Consider the following 20189-nt stretch of genomic DNA (forward strand, 5'->3'; position numbering starts at 1 on the left):
ATTATGTACCATGAACTTATTTGTGTATCTTATTGCATTTTTTAACTCTTACCAAGTAGTAGAAAAAAGATTTTAAATATTAAGCAGTGATGATACAAATATTAGAGAAAGTCCACAAACTAAAAAAATTCTGTCAAAGATTAATTTTAACAACTTTGGCAATCTTCTAGCTTTAATTTGACATTCCTTTTAAACTAGTTCACTGCATTTCCTAGAGTAAAAGAAAAAGAAAATACTAAAATAAAGTAAAACCACATACAATACTCCAAAATAATACTGAAGTAAAAGTGAGATACTGTCTGTGTTCTCTCTCTCTGAGAACAGAACAAAGATCCACCTGTCACCCCAGCTCAAACTAGGAAATGTCATTGTTTGGCTCATTTTTCTTTCATTAGTGTTTTAGAAATACATTATGCAAGAAAGAAGAAGATTGCTGGTAATCTAATCACAAAGAAGGTTATAGCAACCTTCTAAAACTCAAAGGGAATGCCTGCAGGCAGCCTTCTCTTCAAATAAGGGAAAATGCTGGACACAAAGAAAGGTACTCTCCATTATAAAGGCTTTTAACAAAGAGTACAGAGGAAAGAGAAAGGTCTATTAGACTTTAGATGTAGAAATAGTGCCTTAGAGAAAGTATTATTCATCTTAAAAGATGCTGGCAAAGAGAGAAAAGGGAAAAGAAACACTTAGAAAGAAAGGTTTGAACCCAGATTATCACTCTGTATGATAGTAGTTCATGCTGATTCTGACCATTTTAAGCCTTTCCTAACAAACACTGAAAAATATAACAAAATTAAACTTGAAAACTATCAATTTGGGATATAATAACATAAAATTAGCAACATATAAATATGATTTACTGTTAATGTAAATTTTATTTCCCTGAAAATAGTAATTTTTCTTAAAGTCATTTCAAAAAAGTTTATTTTACATATTTTAAGATTAATATTGCTTAATGTTAAATCAAACCTTTAGTGATTTTTGTTCAGTTCAGTACTTTGATCCTCTGCAGGGTTCTAGATGAAAAAAGTATATAACTACATAGAGAAGCTGTATTCCTTAAAGGGGTATAAAGAGTAGATTGGGACTCAGGTGTCCAGAGAACTAATGCAGACAGTATTGAGGGTGTGCCCCAAAGGCCAGAAACACTCAGCCTCTCACAGCTTTAATTCTCCTTACATTCCCGTGTAAGAAGTGTGCTGCTCTAATACTCATTTTATGAGGAAAAGGAAGCATAAAGAGGTTAAGTAACTGGCTGAAAATTATATTAGCAAATATTGTATGCTTTAAGTGGAGTCAGTCATGATTCCAGCTCTAGCAGCTGGTTTTCAGGATTGCTGCTCTTACACTACACTTGTTTAAAAACAAAATTCAGGGCTTCCCTGGTGGCGCAGTGGTTGAGAGTCCGCCTGCCGATGCAGGGGATCCGGGTTCGTGCCCCAGTCCGGGAGGATCCCACATGCAGTGGAGCAGCTGGACCCGTTTGTGTATCTTATTGCATTTTTTAACTCTTACCAAGTAGTAGAAAAAAGATTTTAAATATTAAGCAGTGATGATACAAATATTAGAGAAAGTCCACAAACTAAAAAAATTCTGTCAAAGATTAATTTTAACAACTTTGGCAATCTTCTAGCTTTAATTTGACATTCCTTTTAAACTAGTTCACTGCATTTCCTAGAGTAAAAGAAAAAGAAAATACTAAAATAAAGTAAAACCACATACAATACTCCAAAATAATACTGAAGTAAAAGTGAGATACTGTCTGTGTTCTCTCTCTCTGAGAACAGAACAAAGATCCACCTGTCACCCCAGCTCAAACTAGGAAATGTCATTGTTTGGCTCATTTTTCTTTCATTAGTGTTTTAGAAATACATTATGCAAGAAAGAAGAAGATTGCTGGTAATCTAATCACAAAGAAGGTTATAGCAACCTTCTAAAACTCAAAGGGAATGCCTGCAGGCAGCCTTCTCTTCAAATAAGGGAAAATGCTGGACACAAAGAAAGGTACTCTCCATTATAAAGGCTTTTAACAAAGAGTACAGAGGAAAGAGAAAGGTCTATTAGACTTTAGATGTAGAAATAGTGCCTTAGAGAAAGTATTATTCATCTTAAAAGATGCTGGCAAAGAGAGAAAAGGGAAAAGAAACACTTAGAAAGAAAGGTTTGAACCCAGATTATCACTCTGTATGATAGTAGTTCATGCTGATTCTGACCATTTTAAGCCTTTCCTAACAAACACTGAAAAATATAACAAAATTAAACTTGAAAACTATCAATTTGGGATATAATAACATAAAATTAGCAACATATAAATATGATTTACTGTTAATGTAAATTTTATTTCCCTGAAAATAGTAATTTTTCTTAAAGTCATTTCAAAAAAGTTTATTTTACATATTTTAAGATTAATATTGCTTAATGTTAAATCAAACCTTTAGTGATTTTTGTTCAGTTCAGTACTTTGATCCTCTGCAGGGTTCTAGATGAAAAAAGTATATAACTACATAGAGAAGCTGTATTCCTTAAAGGGGTATAAAGAGTAGATTGGGACTCAGGTGTCCAGAGAACTAATGCAGACAGTATTGAGGGTGTGCCCCAAAGGCCAGAAACACTCAGCCTCTCACAGCTTTAATTCTCCTTACATTCCCGTGTAAGAAGTGTGCTGCTCTAATACTCATTTTATGAGGAAAAGGAAGCATAAAGAGGTTAAGTAACTGGCTGAAAATTATATTAGCAAATATTGTATGCTTTAAGTGGAGTCAGTCATGATTCCAGCTCTAGCAGCTGGTTTTCAGGATTGCTGCTCTTACACTACACTTGTTTAAAAACAAAATTCAGGGCTTCCCTGGTGGCGCAGTGGTTGAGAGTCCGCCTGCCGATGCAGGGGATCCGGGTTCGTGCCCCAGTCCGGGAGGATCCCACATGCAGTGGAGCAGCTGGACCCGTGAGCCATGGCTGCTGAGCCTGCGCATCCGGAGCCAGTGGTACGCAACGGGAGAGGCCACAACAGTGAGAGGCCTGCGAACCACAAAAAAAACCAAAAAACAAAATTCAATTGACTAAAATTCAAAGATCTTACTAGCTTTATTCAACAAGTTATGAATCAGGCAGCATCCCATCTAGCAGACAGAAAGGAGCACCAAGGAGCTGTACAAACTGAAAGACTTCTATAGGCAGAAGGGAGCCGGAAAAGAAAGCTATACTAGAAAAAAGTGGATTGGTTGTGGCAAATTCACTTTCGTTTAGGGGAAGGCAGGGGTCTATCAGGCAGATGACCTCACTAATGCTGACCAGGTGATTTCTGATTGACTCTCACTATTGGGAGAAGTTGAAACAATAATTAAGTCTTAGTTTGGTGGCATGGAGTTTAGCATAAGTGACTCCATTTTGGTTGTGTTGTTTTGATTTTAAAACACTCAGTGTGCTGCAGAAATGTACTCCTGCTGGCCTTTACCTAGACATGCTTGTACCAAGTCTTATCACTTTTTGCCCCTATTTTTTTATGTATAAAATTTTAAGGTTGAAAGATAGAAGAACAGAATAAGGATTGGTATGTATTGGCATAAGGATTATTTTGAGCTGATATCTTTTGTAAAACTATAGACACAGGAGGATCTGGAAAAAGAGTAGAACTTACCCTTTGGTAAGGAAAATTTCCATTTCTAAGGGTGTCTTCCTCACTGTACCAAGGCTGTTGCCCCACGATGATCATACCCCGTCCCTTCTGCAAAGAGAAACCAACTACTCTTATCTAAGTTTAAGGAAGAAGATGCAAAGATAAAAAAACAAGAACTGATTAAAACCTACTAGGCCCAAGATGGCAGAAGATTTGACTTCCAGTAGACCTTGAGCCTCATTACAAACTCATTGTAATACATTAGCTAAATGACACACACACCAGCACCATGACAGTTAACGATTGCCATGGCAACAACCAGAAAAGCCCATACAAGGACTGAAAAGAAGAGCTGCATCAGTTCCAGGTGCAAACCACACTCCTCTTCTCAGATAACTCATGAATATTCCTCCCACTCTTTTCAAAGCCCTTCATTTTACTTCAACCCTCCTATATATTTGGTGCTTCCACCCAAATTGGTTTGAGAAGTTGATTTACCAACAAGGTTCCAGCTTCTCCACTCTTGGCCATTGAATAAAGCTGCTGCTGTTCCTGTCTCAGCATTGGTTTCATTATTGGGTGCATGAATCTAATTGTAAAAAGAACCTCCCTATTTGAGACAGGAGATCTCTGTTCAGACTAGGACCCTGGTGGGGATCTGGTTGACCAGTTTGGTAATAGGATGACTCTAAATCATAAGAAACTCATCAATGGAGAAGGCTCAGCCTTAAATCTGTATACCTGCCTTACCTCTGTTCACTGTCCTTTTCCTGATATACCTTCTCTTAACTGGTCCTCAACATCTTTCTTTCATCTTTAGCTGAAGATGGTATTTAAGGTGGTGGTTTGGGCCATTTCAGGGAGTTTTACTCAGTTTTTCTGGGTATTTGCCATGCATACAGGAGGTACACATGTTAATCAACTTCTACTTGTTCTTCTTATTAATCTTTGAATAAGGGGGGTTCCGGCATAGAACTTAGGAAAAGAGAGAAAAAAATATTTTCTTCCTCTACCAAGTTTAGTTTAACACACGCATTTTGTTGTTGTTCTTTTCCTCTCCTTTTTGCTCTTTCTTATTCCCCTTTTTCTTTATATCTCTAAAATATCCCTGTGTAATTCTAACTTATTCACCCTTTCAATATACACCTATGTCTATATGCATATGTATGCCATTGTTTTACTATATTTGTATACCTACAGCTGTCTCATTGTAAATAATTTATAATATTTATCTCATCTTTATCTATAGCATTCACCTTTATATACTTTATACTTTAGTGAAAGAAGTCCTTAATAAATAGTTATTATTTCATCAGGGTCTTCTGTACCTTTTCCTTTCCTTAACTAAATGTTTTCAGAGGCTGAATGTTTCAGCAGTATAAACTTAATGGGTACAATGTTTTATTTATTCTGTCTAAATGCAGAGGTAACTTGACCTTTGCATAACTGAAGCCTTTTTTTTTAAAGAAAGTTGACATTTTAAATGCTTCTAAATGACCCAAAAAGGTTATCTGTAGTAGCACAGAGTGAATTTGGTTTTTCAAAGAAAAGGCATCTCTTGGCCTATGGGTAGGGTACCTGTGTGTGCCCCCTGAGAACAATATGTTAAACCATGTTCATCACATAAAAAGCCTATTATACTAAGCATTTTGGAGAAAAAATATTTTAATAAATGTTATATTAAGACAAAGAATGGTCCGCCTGCCGATGCAGGGGAACCGGGTTCGCGCCCCGGTCTGGGAGGATCCCACATGCCGCGGAGCGGCTGGGCCCGTGAGCCATGGCCGCTGGGCCTGCGTGTCTGGAGCCTGTGCTCCGCAACGGGAGAGGCCACAAGAGGGGGAGGCCCGCATACCACCAAAAAAAAAAAAAAAGATAAAGAATGAACAGTATTATTATCTCTTCTTTGAAGAGTGAATGCAATTCCCTGACAATAACAAAGATTATAAAATAATTTGGAGAACAAGTCTGTTAGTAACGGTAAATCATTCTTTCATTCTTTGAGAAACTCATGGGGAAAGATGAGATAGGCAGAAACAATCACCGGGGATGTCCTAGCCTTCCTGGTGACAAATTCAAATCTGATTTGAAGGGAGAATACAAGCCAGTTTAAGGCACGTGTGACATAGTCAGTGACATGTAATAATGATTATTTTAGCTCTCTTGGGTGGGGGTGATAAGCCTGCAGGGTAGAAGGCTAATGAGGGGAAAGATGCTGGTTCATAAGTCAAGTACCTCAGGATCAATTGGTTAAGAGTGTCATAGCACTCCAAACATCAGGGAACAGTCACCCAGGGAGCGTGCAAAAATCCACCTATCTGATCATTATCTCTAGTACCTATAAAGCACTTTCAGACAAAAAACATATGAAAACATTTGTCAGTAGCTTTTCTTTAAAAGTTGCTTTTGTAGGTATGTGTAATATGAAAAAAAATCAGTTTCCTTTTGGAATAAAAAGGAAATAAAACAGAAGAATTATTTTGCATTTGTAAGAAAAAATATAAGTTCATTGACATCTTTCTCGGTTACAAATACAAAGGAAAGTCACTTGTGCCAGAGGTACAAACAGAACTTCCGTGGGCTGTGGGACATTCCTCTCTAAGGACACTTGCCTCTTTCATATACCTAGTACTCTCTGAATTTCTCTTGGTCTCATTCACAATTTTGCATCTTAGAAAGGCCCAGAAAAGTGAAAGATTGAAATGTTCAGTTAGTTTAGGACTAATCCACATATTCTAGTGTAAAGATGGAACAAAAGTAAGTTAGTAGCAAATATTGTAGGGGTTCAGAACAGGTCTCCCCAAGATGTACCACTTTGGCATGTAAATTATTTTAAGCTAAAGGCAATGGAAACCCCAGGGACTCAAGAGAAACTACACCCTCCCTTAAATACCTGGAAGAATTTAAATAAGAAATTTTTCCCAGAAAAAGAATTACTGCCAGAGAAAAATTTTATCTAAATGGCCCCACCTGTATGGCAGGGCAAACATATACCTACCAAACATCTTCACTTCTTTTTATCATTCTATGAATGACCCTCCTGTCCTTGGAAATCCCAGGCCCCTATTCTATTTCTTAGAAGAAGCTGGCATATATACTTCATTTTACATTCTGTCTTGGAACCACTGAAGTATGTTGGTTTCTCATACATAAGGAATTACATTTTTCCTCTGTTAATCTGTTTTGTGTCATATTAATTATTCAGCCAACCAAAAGAACCAGAAAGAAAGGAAGGGGGAATAGAAATTTTTCCTTTCCTGCATCATAAATATTTATCTACCTAATTATTAAGAAGTTATAAGGTAATATATGTATAAAATATATCGACAGATATGTATCACATATAGGCATATCATAGACAACTGATTATGCTTGGATGAATTCAGAAGTTTCCTAACTATAACTACTTGGACTGGGTGCACCTCTTAAAGTCCAAAAATTCAATTTGTTTCTGGTTTTTGCCATTTTCATCTCATGTTTTTCTAAACAAACATAAAATAACAGCAATAATCACCCTGAATAAACAAACAAAAACTCCCCAAATCTCTTCTAACTTAATTATTAGGGAACATACTATTTAGAAATCTTTATCCATTCTCATTGTGGTTGAAAAAACTTCAAGCAATGCACTTTATTTTTCTCAGGAAGATAAAGGCAAAATAGTAAATAACAGGGAAAATGACAAAATACCCAACTTGTTATCTAAATCTGTCTCTGACTTCTAGGCATTCTTAGCTCTCAAAATGAATTTCAGTTCTTCACAGATGCCACGGAAAAAATGTGATCCTGGAAAGGTAGATTTCATAATTAGAATAAATTGTACCAGACAGAGAAGGAAGAAAACAAGCAAGAGGAACTGGACAGATATTATTAATGTAATTGACATTTATTAACAATTTTTTCAGGTCATGTCTGACTTGAATGAAAAAGTCTTTCTTTTCCATAATCATTTACATTTTATGAAGTTTCTACAAGGAATTTAATTTAGGGCAAATTATATTTTTTTCTCAACATGATATTATTTTTATAGAGATAAAATTGGATTAAAATGAGGTTTACTGGGTTTTTGGCCAATAAAACCCCAAATACTACAGCAGAATATGTAGACTCTGAAACACATTTGATGAAAGTAAGGAAAGTCAGTTTAATTTGTTTTTAAGTATAAAAGAATCTTCTTAAAAATTTTAGGAGACATTATTCTGGATTCAATGATGACATTTACATGCATTTTAGATCTTTTTGTTATTTAAAATTAATTCTATTTATTTATTTATTTTGGTACTTAGCAGGAAGCAACATAAGCCTATCATTCTCTGTAAGCTGGCTGCTTTGATACTGCAGCTGGAGAAAGCATCCCAAAGTAGCCCCAGAGCCCAGGGCTCCTGGTAATACGCCCTGTCTCCACACTCCTTCTCTTTCCATCTTCCTTTCAGTTACTTCTTGTTCTTACAGTTCTAAGAATTATCATAGTAATGAATTTTATGATTCCTTTCTGAGAGCAATTCCCAGAATAGAGAAAAGCATAAATACTAATCCAAAACCATCCTCACCTCTGCACCATCTGAGATATTCGTTAGAACTTTATGGCAACCATAATTACCATAATGATAACAATTTACCAAGTGGTATAAAAAAAAATACAGCTGGTTTGAAAAACCTTGTTTTACAATGTTTTTATATTTCATGAAATTCTACTAAAAATTCCACATTAAATTCTTGGTTTTTGTTGTACTAATGAGTATGTAGTATTGTCATATTTAAAATGTTGATAATTTAAAGGCCATGAAGAAGGCAGATTTAAAAAAGAAAAATTAAATTCATTGCCTTGATGGTAAACTTCGTCATTCATTTAATTTTGTTTTTAATTTATTTTTCTATAACTTACTTTTTTCCTTTTTGGTATATGTTTTCTCTTCTTAGTATTTTTCCTGTAAACTTCAAGAATTCTTTATAAATTAAAGTTTTCAACATCTTGTCTAAAGCTATACTTCCCATTTGTGATTGTGCCTTTTAATTATGTATATACTTGTGGTTGCTTCAATTTCTATTTTATGCATTCTATAAGTTTCTCTTTATGATTCATCCATTAATTTTTATGTCCTGAATAGTCTGTTAAACTCCAAGTACTGTAAATATACTCTTGAATGATTTTTCCATTTTTCCCCTTTTCCCATATAATTCTAGTCCAGTATTTATTTTGAGATCTTGCATTAAGTAATAATCTGACTTGTACTATTTTCCTATTAGTGAGAAAAACTTAGCCCCAAATTTTGTTTAAAATCCAACTCTCTTATTCACTAAATTTTATATGCCCTACTGGGATCAGGTTCTTGGATATTTGTGGTAAGCAGAAATGTCTCTCTGAAAAATGTCCACATTCTAATCCCAGAACATGTGAATATTCTAGGTTTCACAATAAAGGAGAATGAAAGTTGTAGATGGAATAAAGTTTGCAAATAGGGTGATCATTCCTTATTATCCAGGTGTGAAACTGAGCAGAGCCTTGTGGGACTCCTGGGCAGGAGGCCTTTCTGTTCAGCATCTGTGACCTTTCCTGAGTTTCAAAGGGCATGTTCAAACAGTTGCTAATCAAGAAGGGAGGGGATGCAGAGACCCGGGAGGAGCAGCCAAGAAACAACAGTGCAGCCTCAGGCAGAACCTTCCTGGTTCTGCCTCAGAGGATACACATAACAATATCTTTGATCTCTTTACAGAACCAAAACCCCCAACAAATGGAGTGAGCATTCTTCATTCCAGAGAAGACCACCGGAGGCCAGATTAAAGGAACAAGAGAAACTCATCAAGAGATTTCCTGGGACCAGATTAAAGAAGAGCTGGCACTGTACACATCCTAATCTTATTGGCAACCCTGCTCTAGAACTATTGCTATAAAACTCCTCACCACATCCTCCCCTTTGCCTGGTAAAACAATAAAACTATTTTTTTTCTACTTCACCCAAAACTCTGTCTCTAAGATTTGATTTGACACGGTGCACAGAGACTGAGTTTTTGGCATCAACTGTGTCCAATATGATCACAAGAGACATTAAAAGTGAAAAAAAAGGTGGAAGATGAGAATCAGTTCTATCCCATAGAATTGCTATGCAAGATCTAAAATCAAAACAGAAAAAGTCATCTTTAAGCTTCTAAATTTGTGGTAATTTGTTACAGTGGCATAGAAAAATGATATAGTACTGTATTTTATTGACTTCTGTGTAATCAGCACTCATTCATTCTTATTTTCATTTTCCATTCATTCTAGAAACGTGCATTAAGCTCCCTTCTAGACTCAGGGCTATAGTGGAGATGGTCAAACCAACATACAAATGTCTAATATATCAGGTGATAATAGCTCTGAAGAATATCAAAACAAAATAACATGAAAATTAGTAAAGTTATATTTTATGTAGACATACAAGAGCAAAAAGAGTGGGTTTTGGAGGCAGAGAAACATTGCCTGGAGATAAAATTTTTTGAATTATTAGTATGCTTAAAGACAAAAGCCTAGGAACAGCCATAGCCCTGGGTCAGTCCTAGGGTGTAAAGAAACCCTGGGGCCCTCTCAGATTTAGAGTTTCAAAAGAAAAGGAATAAGTGACAGAGAGAAGGCAGTGAAAGGAGAGGCAGAGGGGAACTGAGATTTTTTACCCTCATAAGAGTGGATAATATGAATAAAATTGTTTTTATTACTGCTGAAAGAAATATATTCAAGTTTCTCATTTTGTTGGAGCTATTGCATGGTTGGTTACAGTAATAAAAAGTGTAGGAACAGTTGGTAATTTCTCTTCTTTCTATACCCAGCCCTCAAAGCTCTTAGCTCATTTTCATAGAAGAAGTACTATTGTTTTCAGGACCCACAGCATTAATGTGAAGGAATAATACTATCTTTTCTTTTAAAGTTATTTTTGTATATTAATGGCATTAAAAGAATACAAAATACAAGTGTTAATGCATATCAAAAATTCTGAATTAATGAAGTTTTCCTTTTTTTAAATGATCTACTATGTATATTTAAGTTCCATGTTCCTATATTTTAGTTCAGCTTGATATTTTAGTTCTAATAGACTAGCACTGATATTTTGTATATGTGAATATAAAGATAATTAGTATTTCCAATTGCCCATGTAATGTTATTATGCCTGAAGTTTTCATAAACATATTTATTTAGTGTTTTCAGAATCATTCCACAATATATTTTTAGAGGGTAGATTTTGCTAAAATTACATATGTAAAATTTGGTAAGCATGATCCTTATCATTTATATTTATATTATTAAAATATGATATTATGACCAGAAAATGAGATATAGCCTATGATGCTCAAATTTAATTTATCTCAGTACCAACAAATAGCTCTATGCAAATTAAACTTCCTAACTTGGTGTTTAAATATCTATTTATTATTAAGATAAATGCAAGATTGATGTTATAAAGAAACTTGCAATTTTAAGAGGGTTAAAGCAGATGGCTTATCATTTTAAAGAAGAATGAAAAGCAAGAAGGGCAAAGAATATACTTAGTTCATGATTTACCACTGAGGGTCTTAATGATAGCATCTGTTAGTGTTTTTAAAAAGTAGCTGAGCAGAGGACAGGAAGTTACATTTGTCCAGTAATTGAGCAATGCAGCCAGCAAGTTGACTGGGACAAAGAGAGAGAAGGAAAATGAGGAAGAGATAGAGATGCCTGGAAGCAAGCTTTAATGAAGCAAAGAGTAAGAGATATCTGGCATTTTGACAGAATGGATCAACTCCTCTGTAGTAAACTTTTATTTATTTTTTTTCAGTTTTTTCCTGTGGGTTTGTCTTATATGGCCCTTATTATGTTGAGGTAAGTTCCCTCTATGCCTATTTTCTGAAGAGGTTTTATCATAAATGGATATTGAATTTTGTCAAAAGATTTTCTGCATCTATTGAGATGATCATATGCTTTTTCTGCTTCAATTTGTTAGTATGGTTTATCACATTGATTTGAGTATATTGAAAATCCTTGCATTCCTAGGATAAACCCTACTTGAATGAGAATGAGATTGAATCTGAATGAGATTCTTGCTGGATAGAGTAGTCTTGGTTGTAGATTTTTCCCTTTCATCACTTTAAATATGTCCTGTCAGGGGCTTCCCTGGTGGTGCAGTGGTTGCGTGTCCGCCTGCCGATGCAGGGGAACCGGGTTCGCGCCCCGGTCTGGGAGGATCCCACATACCGTGGAGTGGCTGGGCCCGTGAGCCATGGCCGCTGATCCTGCTCGTCCAGAGCCTGTGCTCCGCAACGGGAGAGGCCGCAACAGAGGGAGGTCCGCATACCACAAAAAAAATAAATAAAATAAAAATAAAAAATAAATAAATATGTCCTGTCACACCCTTGTGGCTTGCAGAGTTTCTGCTGAAAGATCAGCTGTTAACCTTATGGGGATTCCCTTGTATGATATTTGTTGCTTTCCTTGCTGCTTTTAATATTTTTTCTTTATATTTAATTTTTGATAGCTTGATTAATATGTGTCTAGGCAGTTTCTCCTTTAATTTATCCTGTATGGCATTCTCTGTTATTCCTGGACCTGATTGACTATTTCCTTTCCCATATAAGGGAATTTTTCAACTATAATCTCTTGAAATATTTTCTCAGTCCCTTTTTATTTGTCTCTTCTTCATCTGGGTCCCCTATAATTCTAATGTTGGTGCCAGAGACGTCCCAGACGTCTCTGAGACTGTCCTCAATTATTTTCATTCTTTTTTCTTTTTTCTGCTCTGCAGTAGTTATTTCCACTCTTTTATCTTACAGGTCACTTATCTGTTCTTCTGCCTGTTATTCTGCTACTGATTCCTTCCAGAGAATTTTTAATTTCATTTATTGTATTGTGTAGTTCATCATTGTTTGTTTGCTGTTTAGTTTTTCTAGGTCCTTGTTAAATGTTTCTGTATTTTCTCCATTCTATTTCCAAGATTTTGGTTTATCTTTACTATCATTACTCTGAATTCTTTATACAGGTAGACTGCCTATTTCCTCCTTATTTGTTTGTCCTGCTGGGTTTTTGTTTTGTTTTGTTTTGCTATTTTAGATGTTGGGGGTAGGAGTTTATTAATTAATTTATTTATTTTTGCTGTGTTGGGTCTTCGTTTCTATGCAAGGGCTTTCTCTAGTTGTGGCAAGTGGGGGCTATTATTCATCGCAGTGTGTGGGCCTCTCACTATCACAGTCTCTCTTGTTGCAGAGCACAGGCTCCAAATGAGCAGGCTCAGTAGTTGTGGCTCACAGGCCTAGTTGCTCCACGGCATGTGGGATCCTCCCAGACCAGGGCTCGAACCCATGTCCCCTGTATTAGCAGGCAGATTCTCAACCATTCTGCCACCAGGGAAGCCCATCCTGCTGGGTTTTTACCTTGCTCCTTCATCTGCTGTGTATTTCTGTCTTGTCATTTTGCTTAACTTACTGTGTTTGGGTCTTCTTTTAGCAGGCTGCAAGTTCGTAGTTCCTGTTGTTTTTGGTGTCTGCCCCCAGTGGGTAAGGTTGGTTCAGTGGGTTGTTTAGGTTTCCAGGTGGAGGGAACTTCCTGTGTTCTGGTGGATGTGGCTGGATCTTGTCTTTCTAGCGTGTAGGACCGTGTACAGTTGTGTGTTTTGGGGTGTCTGTGACCTTATTATGATTTTAGGCAACCTCTCCACTAATGGGTGGGGTTCTGTTCCTGTCTTGCTAGTTGTTTGCCATAAGGTGACCAGCACTATAGCTTTCTGGTCGTAGAGTGGAGCTCAGTCTTTGCATTGAGGTGGAGTTCTCTGATAAAGCTTTTGCCTTTTGATATTACATGGGACCTGGAGGTCTCTGGTGCACCAATGTCCCGAACTTGGCTCTCCCCCATGAGAGGCTCAGGACTAACACCCAGCCAGAGCACCAAGATGCTGTCAGCCACACGGCCAGGTACGTGGGGAGTTTCTTGCCTTTTGGGAATTCTGAGGTCTTCTGCCAGCATTCAGTAGGTGTTCTGTAGGAGATGTTCCTCATGTAGATGTATTTTTGATGTATTTTTCAGGAAGAATGTGATCTCCACGTCTTACTCTTCCGCTATCTTGAAGCTATCCCACCCATGTATATTTAGAAGAATACCAAAACATCTGTTTTTGATGGGTGTTATAAGACTGTCCAAAACCACATTTCTAGCTCTATCCTCAACTAAAATCTACTAGTGTATGTGCTCTTCGCACACTTATTATTGATGTGTATTCCTATTTCTTACACTGTTTTAATTATTTCTTTGCCTTGTAAACAGCATTTAAATATGTCAAAGGCATTTTTTTCATACAATAGTTGAAATGCTTCATGGATATATTCTTTCATGTCCCCAACATAAGGAAATAATTTAATCCTCTGTCTACTTTCTAACCCATTAGAATGTAAACATCATGATAAGAAAGAGCAGATGCCTTATTCACAATTTTACTTGTAATGCCTAGTGTTGAGATTATGACAGTGTTGTCCTCCAATAACTCTTTTGTTGAATAAATGAATGCTTGCAAGGTTGATGAAAGAATAAACGATTAATGAATTAGTTTTTTTATTGTGTATATAAGAATAAAAACTGTAAAATAACGCTAAATCAAGTTAAATTAAGATTTTATATATATACATATTTAATATATAAATATATAAAGCTTTTAATATATATATTTAATTAATATATGCATTTTTAAATTTATTCATTTATTTATTTTCATTGTCACATTTGTTTTGTAGTATAGTTGATTTACAATACAGTGTTAGTTTCAGGTTTAGAACAAAGTGATCCAATTAAACATATATATATATATATATATATATATATATATATATATCTTCCCTTTTTCAGATTCTTTTACCATATAAGTTATTACAAAATCTTGAGTATAGTTCCTGTGCTGTACAGTAGGTCCTTTTTGCTTATCTATTTTACACATAATAGTGTGTATATGTTAATCTCAAACTCCTAACTTATCTCTCCCCACACTTTCCCCTTTGGTAACCATGAGTTTGTTTTCTCTGTGTGTGAGTCAATATATGTTTTATAAATAAGACAATTTGGATCTTTTTCCCACTAGATTCCATATGTAAGCATTATAATATGACATTTGTCTTTGTCTGCCTGATTTCACTTAGTATGATAATCTCTAGTACTCTCCATGTTGCTGCAAAAGGCATTATTTCATTTGTTTTTAATGGCTGAATAATATTCTATTGTGTATATGTACAATATTTTCTTTATCCATTAATCTGTCTATGAACAATTAGGTTGTTTCCATGTCTTGGCTATTCTGAATAGTGCTGCTATGAACATTGGGGTGCATGTATCTTTTTGAATTATAGTTTTCTCTGGATATATGCCCAAGAGTGAGATCCCTGGATCATATGGTAACTCTATTTTTAGTTTTTTAAGGAAACTCCATAGTGTTCTCCATAGTGTCTGTACCAATTTACATTCCCACCAACAACGTAGGAGAATTCTTTTTTCTCCATGCCCTCTCCAGCATTTATTTGTAGACTTTTTGAAAATGGCCATCATCATTTTATGAGGTGATACCTCATTGTAGTTTTAAATTGCATTTCTCTAATAATTATCAAAGTTTAGCATTGTTTCATGTATCTGTTGGCCATCAGTATGTCTTTCTTGGAGAAATGTCTATTTAGATCTTCTGCCCACTTTTTGATTGGGATGTTTCCTTTTTTGATAGTGAGTTATGTGAGCTGTTTGTATATTTTGGAAATTAATCTCATTTGCCACATTATATGCAAAACTTTTCTCCCATTCTGTATGTTGTTTTTTTTATGGTTTCCTTTGCTGTGCAAAAGCTTTTAAGTTTCATTAGGTCCAATTTGTTTGCTTTTGTTTTTATTTCCATTATTCTATTTATTTCCATTATTCCATTTATTTCCATTATTCTATTCTATATCCAAAATTATATTGCTGCAATTTATTTTGAAGTGTGTTCTGCCTATATTTTCCTCTAAGAGTTTTATAGTGTCTGGCCTTACATTTAGGTCTTTAATCCATTTTGAGTTTATTTTTGTATATGGTGTTAGGGAGTGTTCTAATTTCATTCTTTTACATGTAGCTCTCCAGTTTTCCCAGCCCCACTTATTGAAGAGACTGTCTTTTCGCCATTGTATATTCTTGCCTCCTTCATCACAGATAAGGTGACCATATGTCCGTGGGTTTATCTCTGGGCTTTCTATCCTGTTCCATTGATCTATATTTCTGTTTTTGTGCCAGTACCGTACTGTCTTGATTACTGTAGCTTTATTGCATAGTCTGAAGTCAGGGAGCCTGATTCCTTCAGCTCTGTTTTCCTTTCTCAAGATTGGCTTGGCTATTCAGGGTCTTTTGTGCTTCCATACCAATTGTGATTTTTTTTTTGCTCTAGTTCTGTGAAAAATGCAATTGGTAATTTGTTAGGGAATGCATTGAATCTGTAGATTGCCTTCGGTAGTATAGTCATTATTTTTTAACAAAACACTTTTATTGAGAAATAATCCATATACCATTCAGCTCACTCATTTAAAGTGTACAATTCAATGGTTTATGGTATATTCACAGAGTTGGGCAACATTGATGACCATCTAATTTTAGAATATTTTCATCACCCCCAAAAGAAACCCCATGCGCATTAGCAGTCATTTCTCCTTTCTCCCAGCCCACCAGCGTTTGGTAACCACTAATCTTCTTTCTGCCTCTGTAGATTTTCCTATTCTAGACATTTCATATAAATGTAATCATACAGTATGTGATCTTTGGTGACTGGCTTCTTTCACTTATCATAACATTTCAGGGTGCATCCATGTTGTGACAGGTATCAGTACCTCATTCCTTCTATGGCTAAATATCCCAACAAAGTTTATTTATCTCTTCCTCAGTTGATGGACATCTAGGTTGTTTCTACTTTTTGACTGTTATGAATAATTCTGCTTTGGACATTTGTGTACATGTTTTCATTTGAATGCCTGTTTTCAATTCTCTTGGCTATATGCCTAGGAGTGCTTTTGCTAAGTCATATGGAAACTATGTTTAACATTTAAAGAAACTTCCAAGTTGTTTTCCAATACAGCTACATTATTTTACATTTTACCCACCAACGGTGTATGTATATCAATTTCTCCATATCCTCACCAACACTTCTTACTGTTTGCCTTTTTTGTTTGTTTGTTTGTTTGTTTTTTTGCGGTACGCGGGCCTCTCACTGTTGTGGCCTCTCCTGTTGCGGAGCACAGGGTCTGGACGCGCAGGCTCAGCGGCCAAGGCTCACAGACCCAGCCACTCTGCGGCATGTGGGATCCTCCCAGACCAGGGCACGAGCCCGTGTCCCCTGCATCGACAGGCGGACTCTCAACCACTGCACCACCAGGGAAGCCCATGCCTTTTTTATTTTAGCCATCATAGTCGGCATGAATTGGTATCTCATTGTGGTTTTTTTTTTTTAACATCTTTATTGGAGTATAACTGTTTTACAATAGTGTGTTAGTTTCTCCTTTACAACAAAGTGAATCAGTTATACATATACATATGTTCCCTTATCTCTTCCCTCTTGATGCTATCTCCAGCTTTGTTTTTTTTTCTCAATATTTCTTTGGCAATTCAGGGTCTTCAGTGATTCCATATAAATTTTAGGATTATTTGTTCTAGTTCTGTGAAAAATGTCATGAATGTCATAGATATTTTGATAGGGATTTTATTTTTTTTTTTTTTTTTTTTTTTTTTTTTTTTTTTTTTTTTTAACATCTTTATTGGGGTATAACTGTTTTACAATAGTGTGTTAGTTTCTCCTTTACAACAATGTGAATCAGTTATACATATACATATGTTCCCATATCTCTTCCCTCTTGTGTCTCCCTCCCTCCCACCCTCCCTATCCCACCCCTCTCATGGTCACAAAGCACAGAGGTGATCTCCCTGTGCTATGCGGCAGCTTCCCACTAGCTCTCTATTTTACATTTGGTAGTGTATATATGTCCCTGCCACTCTCTCACTTCGTCACAGCTTACACTTCCCCTCCCCATGTCCTCAAGTCCATGCTCTAGTAGGTCTGTGTTTTATTCCCGTCCTACCACTAATCTCTTCATGACATTTTTTTTTCTTAGATTCCATATATATGTGTTAGCATACGGTATTTGTTTTTCTCCTTCTGACTTACTTCACTCTGTATGACAGACTCCAGGTCTATCCACCTCATTATAAATAACTCAGTTTCATTTCTTTTTATGGCTGAGTAATATTCCCTTGTATATATGTGCCACATCTTCTTTATCCATTCATCTGTTGATGGACACTTAGGTTGCTTCCATGCCCTGGCTATCGTAAATAGAGCTGCAATGAACATTTTGGTACATGACTCTTTTTGAATTATGGTTTGATTTACATTTCCTTAGTGTTGAGTATTTTTCCCTGTGCTTATTGGTCATTTGTATATATTTTTTGGAGAAACATCTATTCTGATCAAAAAAGTCTGCCCATTTTTAATTGGTTATTTTTGCATTGTAAGGGTTCTTTATGTGTTCTGAATAAAAGCCAAATATTACATACTTTTCCAATTATGTGAACTGTCTTTTCACTTTCTCAATGATATTGTTTGTAGCACAAAAGTTTAAAGTTTTGATGTATTCCAATTTACTGATATTTTTGTTACCTGTGGATTTGGAATTCTACTGAGTAATCATTGTCTAACCCAATGTCTGGAAGATTTATTCCTGTTTTCTTCTCAGAGTTTTGTAATTTAAATGCTTACATTTAGCTTTATAATCTATTTAAAGTTAATTTTGTTGCGTAATGTAAGGAAGAGACACAATTTCATTCTTTTCCATGTGGATACTCAGTTTTCCCTGCATCATCTGCTGACAGATTATTCTTTTCCATTTTATTGTCTTGGCAACATATTGAAAATTAACTGTCCATAAATATGAGTGTTTATTTCTGTACTCTGTGTTATTCCATTTATTTATATGTCTAACCTTGTCGATATGCAGTCTTGATTACTGAAGCTCTGTAGTGAGATTTAATTTTTTTTTAACATCTTTTTTGGAGCATAATTGCTTTACAATGGTATGTTAGTTTCCACTGTATCACAAAGTGAATCAGCTATACATATAAACATATCCCCATGTCCCCTCCAACTTGCATCTCCCTCCCAGCCTCACGATCCCAACCCTCTAGGTGGTCACAAAGCACCAAGCTGATCTCCCTATGCTATGTGGCTGCTTCCCAGTAGCTATCTATTTTACATTTGGTAGTGTATATATGTCCATGCTACTCTCTTGCTTTGTCTCAGCTTACCCTTCCCCCTCCCATGTCCTCAAGTCCATTCTCTACCTCTGCATCTTTATCTTGTCCTGCCCCTAGGTTCTTCAGAACTTTTTTTCAATATGTGTTAGGATATGGTATTTCTTTTTCTCTTTCTGACTTACTTCATTCTGTATGACAGACTATAGGTCCATCCACCTCACTACAAATAAGTCAATTTCGTTTCTTTTTATGGCTGAGTAATATTCCATTGTATCTATGTGCCACATCTTTATCCATTAATCTGTCAATGGACACTTAGATTGCTTCCATGTCCTGGCTATTGCAAATACAGCTGCAATGAACACTGTGGTACGTCTCTTTTTAAATTATGATTTTCTCCGGGTAGATGCTCACAAGTGGGATTGCTGGGTCATATGGTAGTTCTACTTTTAGTTTTTTAAGGAAAGTCCATAATGTTCTCCATAGTGGCTGTATCAATTTACATTACCTCCAACAGTGCAAGAGGGTTCCCTTTTCTCCACACCCTCTCCAGTATTTATTGTTTGTAGATTTTTTCATGATGGCCATTCTGACTGGTGTGAGGTGATACCTCATTGTAGTTTTGAGTTACATTTCTCTAATGATTAGTGATGTTGAGTATCTTTATGGAAGCTTTTAAGTTTCTTTAGGTCACAATTGTTTATTTTTGGTTTTATTTCCATTTCTCTAGGATGTGGGTCAAAACGGATGTTGTTGTGATGTATGTCATAGAGTATTCTGCCTATGTTTTTCTCTAAGAGTTTAATAGTGTCTGGCCTTACGTTTATGTCTTTAATCCATTTTGAGTTTATTTTTGTGTATGGTGTTAGGGAGTGTTCTAATTTCATTCTTTTACATGTAGCTGTCCAGTTTTCCCAGTACAACTTATTGAAGAGGTTGACTTTCTCCATCATATATTCCTGCGTCCTTTATCAAAGATAAGGTGTCCATATGTTCGGGGGTTTTTCTCTGGGCTTTCTATCCTTTCCATTGATCTGTATTTCTTTTTTTGTGCTAGTACCAAACTGTCTTGGTTATTGTAGCTTTGTAGTATAGTCTGAAGTCAGGGAGACTGATTCCTACAGCTCTGTTTTTCTTTCTCAAGATTTTTTTGGCTATTCAGTGTGTTTTTTGTTTCCATACAAATTGTAAATGTTTTGATGTAGTTCTGTGAAAAAGGCCATTGGTCATTTGATAGGGATTGCATTGAATCTGTAGATTGCTTTGGGTAGTATAGTCATTTTCACAATGTTGATTGCTCCAGTCCAAGAACATGGTATGTCTCTCCATCTGTTTGTATCA

The sequence above is a fragment of the Physeter macrocephalus genome, chromosome 13 (genome assembly GCF_002837175.3).
Source record: "Physeter macrocephalus isolate SW-GA chromosome 13, ASM283717v5, whole genome shotgun sequence".
Taxonomy (NCBI): Eukaryota; Metazoa; Chordata; class Mammalia; order Artiodactyla; family Physeteridae; genus Physeter; species Physeter macrocephalus.